Source organism: Volvox carteri (genome assembly GCF_000143455.1).
Source record: "Volvox carteri f. nagariensis unplaced genomic scaffold VOLCAscaffold_90, whole genome shotgun sequence".
Lineage (NCBI taxonomy): Eukaryota > Viridiplantae > Chlorophyta > Chlorophyceae > Chlamydomonadales > Volvocaceae > Volvox > Volvox carteri.
This window is the reverse complement of record NW_003307633.1, coordinates 16,716-28,302: the sequence shown is the minus strand read 5'-3', so window position 1 is coordinate 28,302 and position 11,587 is coordinate 16,716.

Sequence of the window (11,587 nt, the reverse complement as noted above, 5' to 3'; positions counted from 1 at the left end):
TTAGAACGGAAAGGAACCCGAATTATGCGCGTGAGAGGAACGGCTTACGGGATGCCAAGCGGCTGCGCAGCGTCATACTGGCGACTCAGCCCAGTCACGGGACATTTCACCTGACAATGCGCATCAAACGTTATTAATAATGGACCACGGCGCCCGGGAAGCACACCCTGGGTGGTGCCCCCGCTGCGATCGCGTGATCTGCACAGTGAAGTGCAGAGCAGGCTGCAGCGCTGAAACGGTGCAGTCGCGGGGTTTGGGATCCAAACTGTCCCTACCTGCGCAGCTGGGCCTGCCCAACTCGGCCCATGATGTCCTTGTCCAGTATGGGGCGTAAACATGCTGCCGCCAGCTGCAGCAGTAAGGACACCGCATTTGGGTGGTAATAAGTTGTTACATTCCTTCATGTGGCAGCGGAGTGGAAGATGCAGTACGTCAAAGCAAACAACGCGAACACACGTTCACAATGCCATTGGAACTGAGACTTTTGGGCGGAATCCCAGAATGTCCGCGCGCGGAGGTTGTTCCAAAGAAACCAGAGTGAGAGGAAAGAAGGCAAAAGGTAGCGAGCGGCTCGGAGCATTGCTTGGCCGCTCCGTTCCGATAAGAATGGGTTGGGAAGTCTTCCGACTTGCGCAAACGACGGCAAGGTCCTCTGGTCGAGATTACCAGCGGGCTGCTAAGCCTGCCTCCTCTACAAAACGTTCCACAGGACACGCAAGCGCGCGCGCGCGGCCCCAACGCTACACCATTCCACCTCGACGCCCATGCGATCCATGAGCCTTGGTTTTAAACCACCACCCAGGTACCTCCACAAGCAGGATTGGGCAGTAGAAAAAGGTAGCCCATGCCATGCGCAGCCGCCCCGGCAATACCTACCTGCACGTGCCTCGAACTTGCGGCTGCGGATGACGACGGCCCCGGACCCGCGACAGCGGCCTCCTGCCGGTAGTGCACATACACACACATGTGTGTGTGGGGGGGGGAGAGGGCGCCATAGTCGCAGAACGCGCTTCAAGGATTTCCCACAGACTTGCTAATTACGAGCAACTGGTACAGGCCCTGTTACCATGCAGCAGTTCTGAAACATGGCAAAAGAACACCGGCGTGCAAGGGCATAGGGCCCGTCATCAATGCCCGTCTAGCCACCACGGCGAGCATGTGTGCATTTCGGTGCCTGGTACGTAGGCTTCACCGCCTTGGGAGCGGGTCCAGCAGTCACCCGCAACACCTAACACCACTACCCTGCCCTTGCGTCCTCTGGTGCAGGTAGCCCTCAGCGCAGTGATGCCCCACCTGTTCCAAAGCAACGTCGAACAAGTCCGGCCCCACCACACCGACGATGCGGCCGCCCGTCTGCCAGGCCCTGTACATGGAGCGCCCCGCTGGCGGCAATTCCATGACGCCGCTAGACCCGAGCAAGACCTCCACGGGCCCATCCAGCTGCAGGGACTGCATGCCCACGGCGCTGAGATGAGCTTCGGAGCCGAGGCCACATTGGGCATCTGCTGCGGGCGTGCCTGTGCCGGCGGCAACTCCTGCAGCGCCGCTGCTTCGGCGGGTCCTCGGCTTCTCGGCGGTATGCTTCTCCACAGTGCGAGTCAACTGCACCTCGTCGTCACTGTCGTCGCCCTGGGGTCTGTCGTTATGAGGTGTGCGCGGCTCATGCTGCACGTCCGCGCCCCTTTCCGCGTCTGCGTCCACTGGAGGATCCTGATTTGCTGGGCCTATCTGCCCAGCAGCAGCCACTCCAACCACCGTTACTTCTGCAGCAGCTTCACATGTACCTTGGGGAGCTGCTGCCGCCGCTGCCACCGGGTTGCTTACCGGCGGCATTGCCGCTCCCGCCTTTGCAGGAACAGGCTGAACCGGCGCCTCGTCTAGGTCCGTGCCATTCGCCGGCGCACCGGTCCCGGAAGTACTGTCGCTGCCATCACCCGTCAGGGACTCACCATCCGTTTGCTCGGCCTCTGTCCCCGCAGACCGCCCCTTGTCCATATCGGCCGCCGCCGCACTCGGAGGACCAGCGGTATGCACGGCCTGCTGGCCTTTCCCCAGACCCTTCCTTTCATTCCGCTCCTTCGTCCTCGCTTTATAGCCCAGCAGCACCTCCGTCTCGTTGGGTGCCAGCCCCACGGCTGCGTTGGGTCCCCCGGGACCGTCCTCGCCGCCGTCCTCCTGCTCCTCAGACTCCTCCTCGCCTGGACCGTTTCCTTCTCCTCCCTCCCCTTCTTCCGCTGCTTCTGCTGCTGTCGCTTCGCCAGCCGCTCTCTTGCGGCCTTTACCGGAGGACGCCGCATGCCGTGCCTTGGAGCGACGGCGCGCATCCGAGTTTTCCATAATCTCCTCGCGCTCCACCTCCATCTCCAGATCCTGTGCGTCTTCATCATCAATGAAGGAGCTATCGTAGCTGCCATCCTCCGACTCGTCCTCGCCCTCATCGCCCTCGTCCTCCGCGCCTGCGTCCCCTAGGCGTCCGTCTGCGCCGCCGCGTCCCTTGCGATGGCGTCCGCCACCGGCCGTGCCCTTGTTCCCGTCCTCCGGCCAACGCGCGCGCAGCTGCTCCGCGGCCTGCTGCTGCCAGACGTCCGCCTCTTGCTGAGTCTTCGATGCAGCGAGCAGTTTGACCTTAAGTTCCTCGGCCTTGCGCACCGAACTCAACATCGTAGCTGCATATCTGCGATGTGGGTGATAAATGGTGCGGGCACGTAATGACATGGTGGCGCACTGGGCTTATGGGGTGTGTGCGTTAAAAGATAAAAGGCCTCCCGGGCAGCTTAGGCGGCCGTGAGCGCGTGCCGCACTTCCAAGGGGGACCCGCGGTATCTGGGAGCTGGCCTACCTGGACACTACCGCGTATTAGGACAGTTCCCACTATTGTGCCGCTCACTATTGTGCACCGTGCTTGCGCCAGCCGCACGGGGCTAGGCCCCAACACCTTCCTAGGCGTGCCTATACATACGCGCAAAACACCTGTCTCAACTTGCTTCTCAAGGGAGGATTTAGGGAACCGCCCGTCGATTTCCCCAGATGCCCTTATCCGGGGATTTCCCGTTGTCCTGCTCCTGCTAAGAAAACGCACAAGCCCATATAGCTATACGGCCTTGTATATTTTCCGCTTGGTCCCCTGCCACGCGCCAGTTTCCCCGTCACACGTGCATGCACGCGCAAGCCTTTACTCTACCCGACCCGGCCGAAACCCGTCCAACCAAATCCAACCCAACCCACTTTTTCTTCTCTTTTTGAAAAGCGTCCTCCTTGTTGACATAGCCCGACGCAACCTCGCGGCATACTGCCACGATGCGGTCCTCCAGCAGCTTCAGCTCCGCGCGCCAGGCGTCCGCGTGGGTGCGACCGGCGCCCAGCCCACCGGCCGCCAGCGCTGACACCACAGGCTCGCGCGCCTGGCGCCACCAGCGGACAGCTCGAGCCTGCACCACGTACGTGGGCATAGCGACGAAGCGGCGGGTCGTTTCGCATGGCATGGTAACACAGCATTGCACCGTCCCCAACACCCCGTCCCCTGAACGACTTTCGCGCTTCACGTGAACCGTCTAGCAACTCACCAGGCCCAGCAACAAACCGCAAAACGCTTCCATACGCACTCCCTAAGACTGAGAGCTGCGCTGTTGATGAGCAGCTCACGTGAACTACAGATGCCCAGACGTCGAGCGGGAGGGCTGCCGGGAGCTGTCCCTACACATCGGATGCGTGGACGGGACCGGGAAGATGCCGCACCCTATAGTCTCTGGACCCGCATGCTGAAGCTGACAGCATCTGAGCTGCCGCAACACACCGCCCATGTGCATGCCAGCCCGATTTAGGAAGCCGAGGCCCAGCCCGCGCTATCCTCACCTCCAGCTGCAGCCTGGCCTTTGAGGCCTGCCACTCCGACTTGATGTGGGCGACCTCTTCCGCCAGGGCGCCCATAAGCCGTGTCAGTGCGGCTTGAGTGTACTTGGTTTCGATCTGGGTCAGAGCGCTCTTGGAGGCGACGGCTACGGGGGAGCAAGCAGGACAGCGGATGGCCGGCCGGGTGGGCAGCCCCAGGCAAGGTGTAGGGCAGCGCGGACGGCAACACAGGATCAGGCTTGCAAGCATGCTCCTGCTGGTCAATCTGTCCGACCCAAATCTGCATTACACACGCGGTGGCTCAGCTCTGCAAGCCATAAACTATACCGTTGATCGCTAACCATATGCGCCTCGCTCCCACCAGACAACAACCAAAGCCAATACCGACTGCATCCTCGCGGACCCCAGTATACAGCCATCAGCCCGCTGCTGCTCACCCAGCCCGCTCACCTCCCGTAGTGGCCAGCTCTCGCAGCATGTCGCGCACGCCGCTGGGCAGCACCGAGCTTGAGAAACCCACACCAGTAGCGCCCTTACCATCCGCCGGATCAAACGCAGCGCCGCCATCGCCGCCGCTTGACACCACCACACGGCGCGACGGCGCGGCCTTCTTACGCCGGCCGGCACCGGCGGTGCCACCATCGTCACCACCACCACCACCACCATCGCCAGCGGGCTCTGCCGGCGCTCGAGGCTGGGAGGCCGGTGCGCGCGGCGGCGGGTCCTCATCCAGCGCGGCTGTCTCATCCAGGTCTTCCTCCTCCACCTCTGCTTCCGCTTTCGCGCCGGCTGCCTCTCGCATTGCGGGGCTAGCCAAATCTGCTTCTTCGCCCGCGGCCTCGTCTTCCTCTGTGCTGCTGTCGCTGACAAAGTCGTCATCGTACTCATCCTGCGTAAGGAAACCAGAGCGGACGGCACACATGCAGCAGGTGCACTGGGGCCCTTAGAAGCGCCAACTAACAGTCCAGCAGACACGAATCGCAGGCAAGTTTAAGCAACCTTCAGACTTAATTCTGTCCAGGCTGGCTTGAAAAAGGTGTAATACGAAGACTGGGACTGGGACGCAAGTTTTAATCATTAAGGTCATGACATGAAAAGGCGAGGACCTTGGACGCGTCCCGGCGTAAGTTTATATTTTGCCGCCGGGGTGTAATACACACCACAGCAAACCGAGAAAGCTTCTCAGCCCAGCCCACTCCTGGCGCAAGCCCTCCAGCACTTGACACAGCACATGGTGCACGGTGCAGTCGACCCACCTCTTCGGAAAGCTTGATCTCGTTCAGGAAAGCCGCCCTGTCAAAGTCCTCCTGCTCCACATCTAGGCCGTCATCCGCGTAGAAGGTGCTGGTCGCGGGACCCGCGGCCGCGGGACCGCCGGGTTTCCTTGCAGCTGTCGCAGAGGAAGCCACGAAAAACGCGCCGCCGGCTGCTGCACCCCCGCCACCGCCGCCGCCTTCGTCATCATCATCCTCGTTGGCGCCAGGTCCGTCAGCAGAAAGCTGCCCGTCAGTGTTGTGGAGGAAGTACTTCAGAAGACCCCTGTGGGCATCCGGCACGATCCCAGCCACCCACTTAAAGCATCACGGGATCAAGGACCCCGCTACTTGCTGCCTCCGATGGTCCCGGGTGCCCCCGTGTGTCATCAATCCCTTTCGAGCTGTGCCTTACGCGCGTCTGGCCACGGTCCCATAGGCCAGGCTTCACCCATCCCCTCCTCTTTGAAAAGGAGGTAGCATCCCCGTACCTGCGGGTGCTCTTATGGCACGGCACGTACTTGATGCCGCCTCCTTCCCGCTGCACGCGTACTCGCTGTTTGAACTCGTTTTTCCATCTGCATCACCGCGCGGGCAAAACGGAGGAGAAGACGCGGTTCCGTGGACTGACTGGCCAAATCCTTCTCCAGCGTCCCCCAGTCCCGGGACACACTGGAGCCTCGCTCGATTTCCTGGACCGACTAGCCCAAAGAAACACGTTAAAAAGGAACACGCAACAACAGTAGTCACCACTCTCCCACAATCAGGAAAACGGTAAGCACCGTCAAGTACTTCCGGCGCAGGTTACCTACGCACTACCAGCTCCTCCTGACAGCCCTGGTGGATGCGGGGTTTAGGTAGCTTGATGGGGGAACTGTCCCGGAAGTTGGATGGCGCTACACCCTCTGGCAGCCCTGTATGGCAACCCTCATCCTCACACCTAACAGCGTCTTTAACTTACTCCTCAAGGTCCGAACGCCGCCTCGTGCCCGGCCAGTTGCTGCAGATGCCATGCGCAGGGTGACCTGTGGGCGAACCAAACAGGAAGAAACCCAACAGGAGGTCGTGTGGAGCCAAAGGAAACCCCAACCGCCTGCCAATAGCGTAACCTGTGCTGCTCTTGCGAGCCCGGCATCGTCGCCCTAGCTTTAAGAGGACCCTCCCCCGATATCGTAAAGGTCTTGTGGCCAACGACATTACAAGCCTGGACTCATCCATACTACTACTCACCGTAAAAGTACAGCACTTGCTCTTCTGCATCTTCCTCTGCCTCGTCCTCATCGTCATCCTCTTCCTCCTCTTCCAACACCTCCCCTTCCCCTTCCTCTTCCTCAAGCTCTAAAACCAGCTCCGGCTGCCCCTCCGGGCCCTGCTCATGACCCCCGTCGCCATGACCAGAATGCAGCGCATCTGCGGTGGTAGTAGCGTCCAACGTGCTTGTATCCAGCGGCTGCGGCTGCTGTTGCTGGTTATGAAGCCGTTGGGGCGACCTGCCAAGCAGCAGCTCCTGATCGTCTGCTCGGCTCCTGGGCGGTTGGTACTCGGCCGCGTCCTCCATCACCGCGTCGAATATACTGTCCATTGCGGCTCTCTCCTTTTGGACCACGGGTACAGCCACGGGGGTTATCCTCCTCGCTGCGCTCCTGGGTAGCAGCTTCTGAACTGCACCAGTACCGGGGGTTGCAATCGTTGCAGCTGACTGTGCAAGTACGGATCGGCCTGCAGCTGCCTCCGTTGGCGTAACCGCGACAGTAGCCTGGTCTGCAGTAGCCTCCCGCCGTGCTGTCGTTGCCTGAGCTGTCGTTATCACCTGAGCTGTAGTCGTGGTATGTTCTGAGGCTGTGGACCGGCCTACCTCCTGAGCTACCTCCTGAGCTACCTCCTGAGCTATGGACGTCGCCTGGGCTTTAGCCGTCGCTATGGCTGCTGCTGCCGACGGATCAGCAGCGTCAGGCATGCCAGCAGCCGACGAGCCAGCAGTTGTTCCCACGTCCGCAGCTGCGCTCGGACCCGGCGTAACCTCCCTGCTTACAGCTGGAACAAGAACTGCAGCGATTCCCAGCTCTGCAGCGGCTGCCTCCGCGAAGGGCCGCTGCAAATCGGCCAGCTGCAGATCCCGCTCCATTTGGTCAGTGCAAGTGTGACGCCTCAAGCCGTGCAAGCCCATACTTAAGTCCAGGCCTAGACGTAAGGCCCGCGCTAGGAGTCCGTCCTCTAAGATATCCGCGTTCCCGCCATTTTCTCTGCCAGCACACAGGCCTGCCGTTTGCAGGGATGGCCCTGCCGTAACTGGGGCCATTCCACAGGCTGGAGCTTCCGGAACAGCTGCAGCAGGGACATCAAGTCCTAAGTTGGTCTGGCCACGGGTAGCTTCCGTGGCGCCAGCACCATGATCAGAGCGCACTGACGGTGACAACGCAATAGGGTGCCCGGCCGTTGTTCTGCGGACCACGCGGAAAGCACCGGTGGCATGATCGCTGCCGTCGTCCGAGTCTGCCACTCCCGGATGATCGTCCGCCCCATTAGACAAGTTCCCCCCGCCTTCGCGCTCTGCAGGCCCCGGCGGAGATGCCTGACTGCCAACTCCGAAGGCCGCAGGGCCGGCCTTTGCTGGAAAAGCTGACGGGCTTGCCTCTTTAGCTATGAGGCCCTTAGCATACCCTAGAATGGTATGCACGAGGTCTGGCCGGCTGCGCACAATTTGCTCGAGCTGCGAAACTTCGTTTAGGAGACCCTGGCTATCAGACAAGTCCTGAAGCAAGTCATGTGCACAAATTTGCAGTTGGAGCGCATGGCGCTGGAGCTGTTCAAAAAATTTCATTTTGCCTAGGAAGCATCCCCACAGTGGGGGTGCAAACGGTGGTCAAGCCATCGGAGTTTGTAGGAATACAAGTTTCTAACATCTATTAATAAGTCGGATACACACATTTGCCTTGTCGGTTTCCTATGGGACGATACTGTATGCGCTCCCGGCGGATGGTGAGCACAGCACGACCGCATCATGGCACACAAAGCAACTTCATCCCTGTGACCGATTTACAACGTTCGTTGCCGCTTTACTCTGGCATAATCATAATTTGTTTGCAATTGTCCGCGGCGCTCAGTTCAGCTTTCACATAGCACTGAACATACGTAACAACACATCATGTAACCTCAGCCTAACCCTTTTGCGTGCATGTGATCCTGATACCTATGCTTCTCTGTCACATGCATTATATTCTCCTATGCAAGGAGAATGCGTTAGCTGCAGTCGTAGTTGCGCTTCTTTTATCCATGGCGTGTTGGGTGTTCATATGGCCAGCATCACATTGGTGGGTGTTGCAGAAGTGACGAGACTCAAATGCGTATGTGAAACATTTTGCATATCAACAGGCTTCGGTTGCGCGCTGCCCGCCCTCGATTGACTTGAAACCCACACGCAACCCGCTACAGGGTCGGCTTATGGCCCGCATATGATGCTTTGCTGGAGCGCGTCGTGGCACAGCCAGGCACAGCCACACCCTTTGACGTTTTTTCAAAATACGCTCAGCACCCTGCCGTAAAGTTGACCCACATAATTCCATCTGGCGTCTGGTCACTTTGCGGTGCTCTGCAGCTATTCCCCCAGATCCGCTCCCAAATGCCTCGCCTGCATCGCCTCTCCGGCCGGCTGATGCTCATTTGCTCGCTGCTTATAGTCATGGGCTACGCTTTGATGGAAGCGCGAGGCCTAGTAACCTTACCAAAGCCACCACCGCGCTCCGAAACCAAACCCGGGGTCTACGGTGGCACAACCTTCCTGGCTCTGCGGCTTCTGAGCATGTGGTTCCTCACAACAGCCGGAATGGCACTTATGAAAGCACGACAAGGCCGATACCTCGCGCATAGGCGCTGGGCGCTGCGGCACGTCGCTGCAGGCGGTTGGGTGATTGTGCAGCGTCTCTTTGTAATATGCATCGCCGCATGGGCTTCGGCAACCCAGATCGCCTTTACGGAAGCCCAGCGGCATAAGTTGTTTTTCGGAGCGGCCTCAGCGGCTATCCTGGTCTGCATAGCTTTGTCAGAGCTTTGTCTCTGGGTGGGAGCCGCTGGCAGTGGCGGCGCCGGCGGCAGCTTCCGCCCTGGCAGCCTTGGCGGCGGCAGCCGTACAGCTTGTACGACTGCGTCCGTGTTTCGCCGGGTGTCTACTGCTGGTGGAATAGCGGGCAGTGGCGATAAGTTGGACTGAGCACTTGCTTTGCACCTTATGCAAAGTGTTGAGGCGTACACAGTTGTACCGTGGCAGCCGTACTTTTCTCCCGCTGTTAGCGCGGAGTAAATAGCGCAGCTGGGGGCCTCAGATGGAAGGTGGTGTGTTGATTGGCGGATTCAACGCTGGTAAGTTGGATGTGGCAGGAATGAATTACAGGTGTGAATTACTTGATACTTTTGGGAAACAGCAAGGCCGAGGAGCCGACAGGAAAAACGCATTAGTATGAAGCGATGCTATTATTGGTTCTAATTCATCCCATCATTGAGTCAGGCGGCGGCGGCGGGAACTATCTCGACTCAGTGCTTTGGGGTGCAGAAAGGGTGGTGGTGTAGGCGGTGTCCCGGCTCGCTTCATCGCCGTCATTTGGTCGCCCTTTTGGGCATCGGAGGGACTATGCGACCTGCAGTATAGTCAAGCTTAATCTCTCCCAGCCAGGAAACATCCTGTTGCCGCGAAACTCAATTTTCTTTCCGGGCTGTATTGTATGTACCGCTTGCATTATTGCATTTTACAGCGCAAACAGCGCTCGGGGAAATGGATGATTCAAGGAATGTGTGACATCCGTGGCGTCTAACGCTTTTTGCTTGGGGGCAACACGAATTAATTTGGTTTTGCACATGGCTGTGGGCGGGATGGCAAGCTAATGGCTCCTCATCGCGAGGTGCGACGTCGATCTCGCTGCGGCTTCCCGGGCGTCCAGCAGAACTGCGGGCGGCCAGGAAAGAAGACAATGCCGTCATTGCCGTGCAGACGACGGCGGTTGATGACGCCGTCCGATGGTCACAGCCAAGTTTTCGAAGCAGCTAAAAAAACACGCTGCAATAATAAGATCGCAGACGTTGCCTATATATATGTTGTGCACCGTCGCAATTCCTTCTTGGTGCAGAACTTCCTTAAAACGCCGCTACGATACTCCTTTCCACTTCGGAATTCCCGAAAGCCCGCGCGCCTGTAAGGCGCCCGGCTAATACAAAGCCGTCCCAAACGTATCCCTGATCAGCTATCCAGGGTGCACCGCTTGAATCCAATCGGTGCTGCCTGCGCGCCTGGCATAGTTTCCGCTTTTGTGAACTTTGTGAGAGCTGCCCACACTTGCCAACTAACCATCGACCCATGGCGACGATGCTGGAGCACACGGGGCATGTCCTAAATGGCGACGAGCTGAAAAAGTCGCCAATTATGGTGAGCGGGCGGATGGGAAATGGGCGCCCCATCATCTCGAAAAGAAGTACCTGCTGATTGACCGACCTAGCATGACGATCGAAAACGCATGGCGTGGGTGAGCGGGCAGTGCTACAGCAGAGCTAAACTTTTCTCGTTGTTAGGCGTCGACAAACCACAAGTATGGCTGCTTTCGTGGCTCGAGAGAAAAAGCCATTTCTCACATGGCGGGGTGGCATGAAGTGTTGACTATGATGACCGACACTCATATACCAAGGAATGGTAGCAGCAGTAATAGGACCCGCCGGGGGTCCGTGGCGCTTTGCTGGCCTTAACATGAAGGGCATGCGTGCTGAACGCGGCGCGATCAAGACACGACCTTACACAAAATCTAACAAAGGCTGGCCCACGCCAGCACGTTCCTTAGCTAGCGAAAATTAGCAGGGGTACAGCAAAAAAATGCTTTTCGCAGCGGCAACGTGCACGGATTGCACATTGCGCCCGGGGCCGCTCATCGCGCTCTCCCGTTTTCGCTTCACCCACGGAAAGGGTGGAGGCCTCGTGGCGACCAAGTAAATGGGACGAGTCCTGCATGTGCACGTCTGTAGAGCCTTGCCGTTGGAAGATTTGGTAGTGATGGCTTGGAGATGCTAGCTGAAGATGCTACGACCACCGTCGATCGTAAATATTTTATGGATGCTATTAATATCTCAGCAATTATCATTTTTGTCAAGAGTAGTCCGTTCCGGGAGCTTTGCAATCGCTGGCAGCAGCAACAGCAGCAGCAGTAGCAGCACCGTAAAACTCCCGTGTCTTCCGCCACAATGCTGTGTCCTAGCGCCCCAACGACATTGCTCTTTCTTTTTAAATTATGATTTCAATCCCGCGGACATTTAAATGTTATTGATGTGACAATGTACCATTACAGTAATGTACTTGATTCATTAAGGATTGCCGATAATTATCTCGATGCAAACGGTTTCCAAATTACCTTTCGGATCCGCTGTGACATTACTCGCACACACTAGGAATCTCGAGAAAATTCGCACTCAGTCACGCACTCCGCCCCTCCGCTACCGCCCACCTCCCCCCT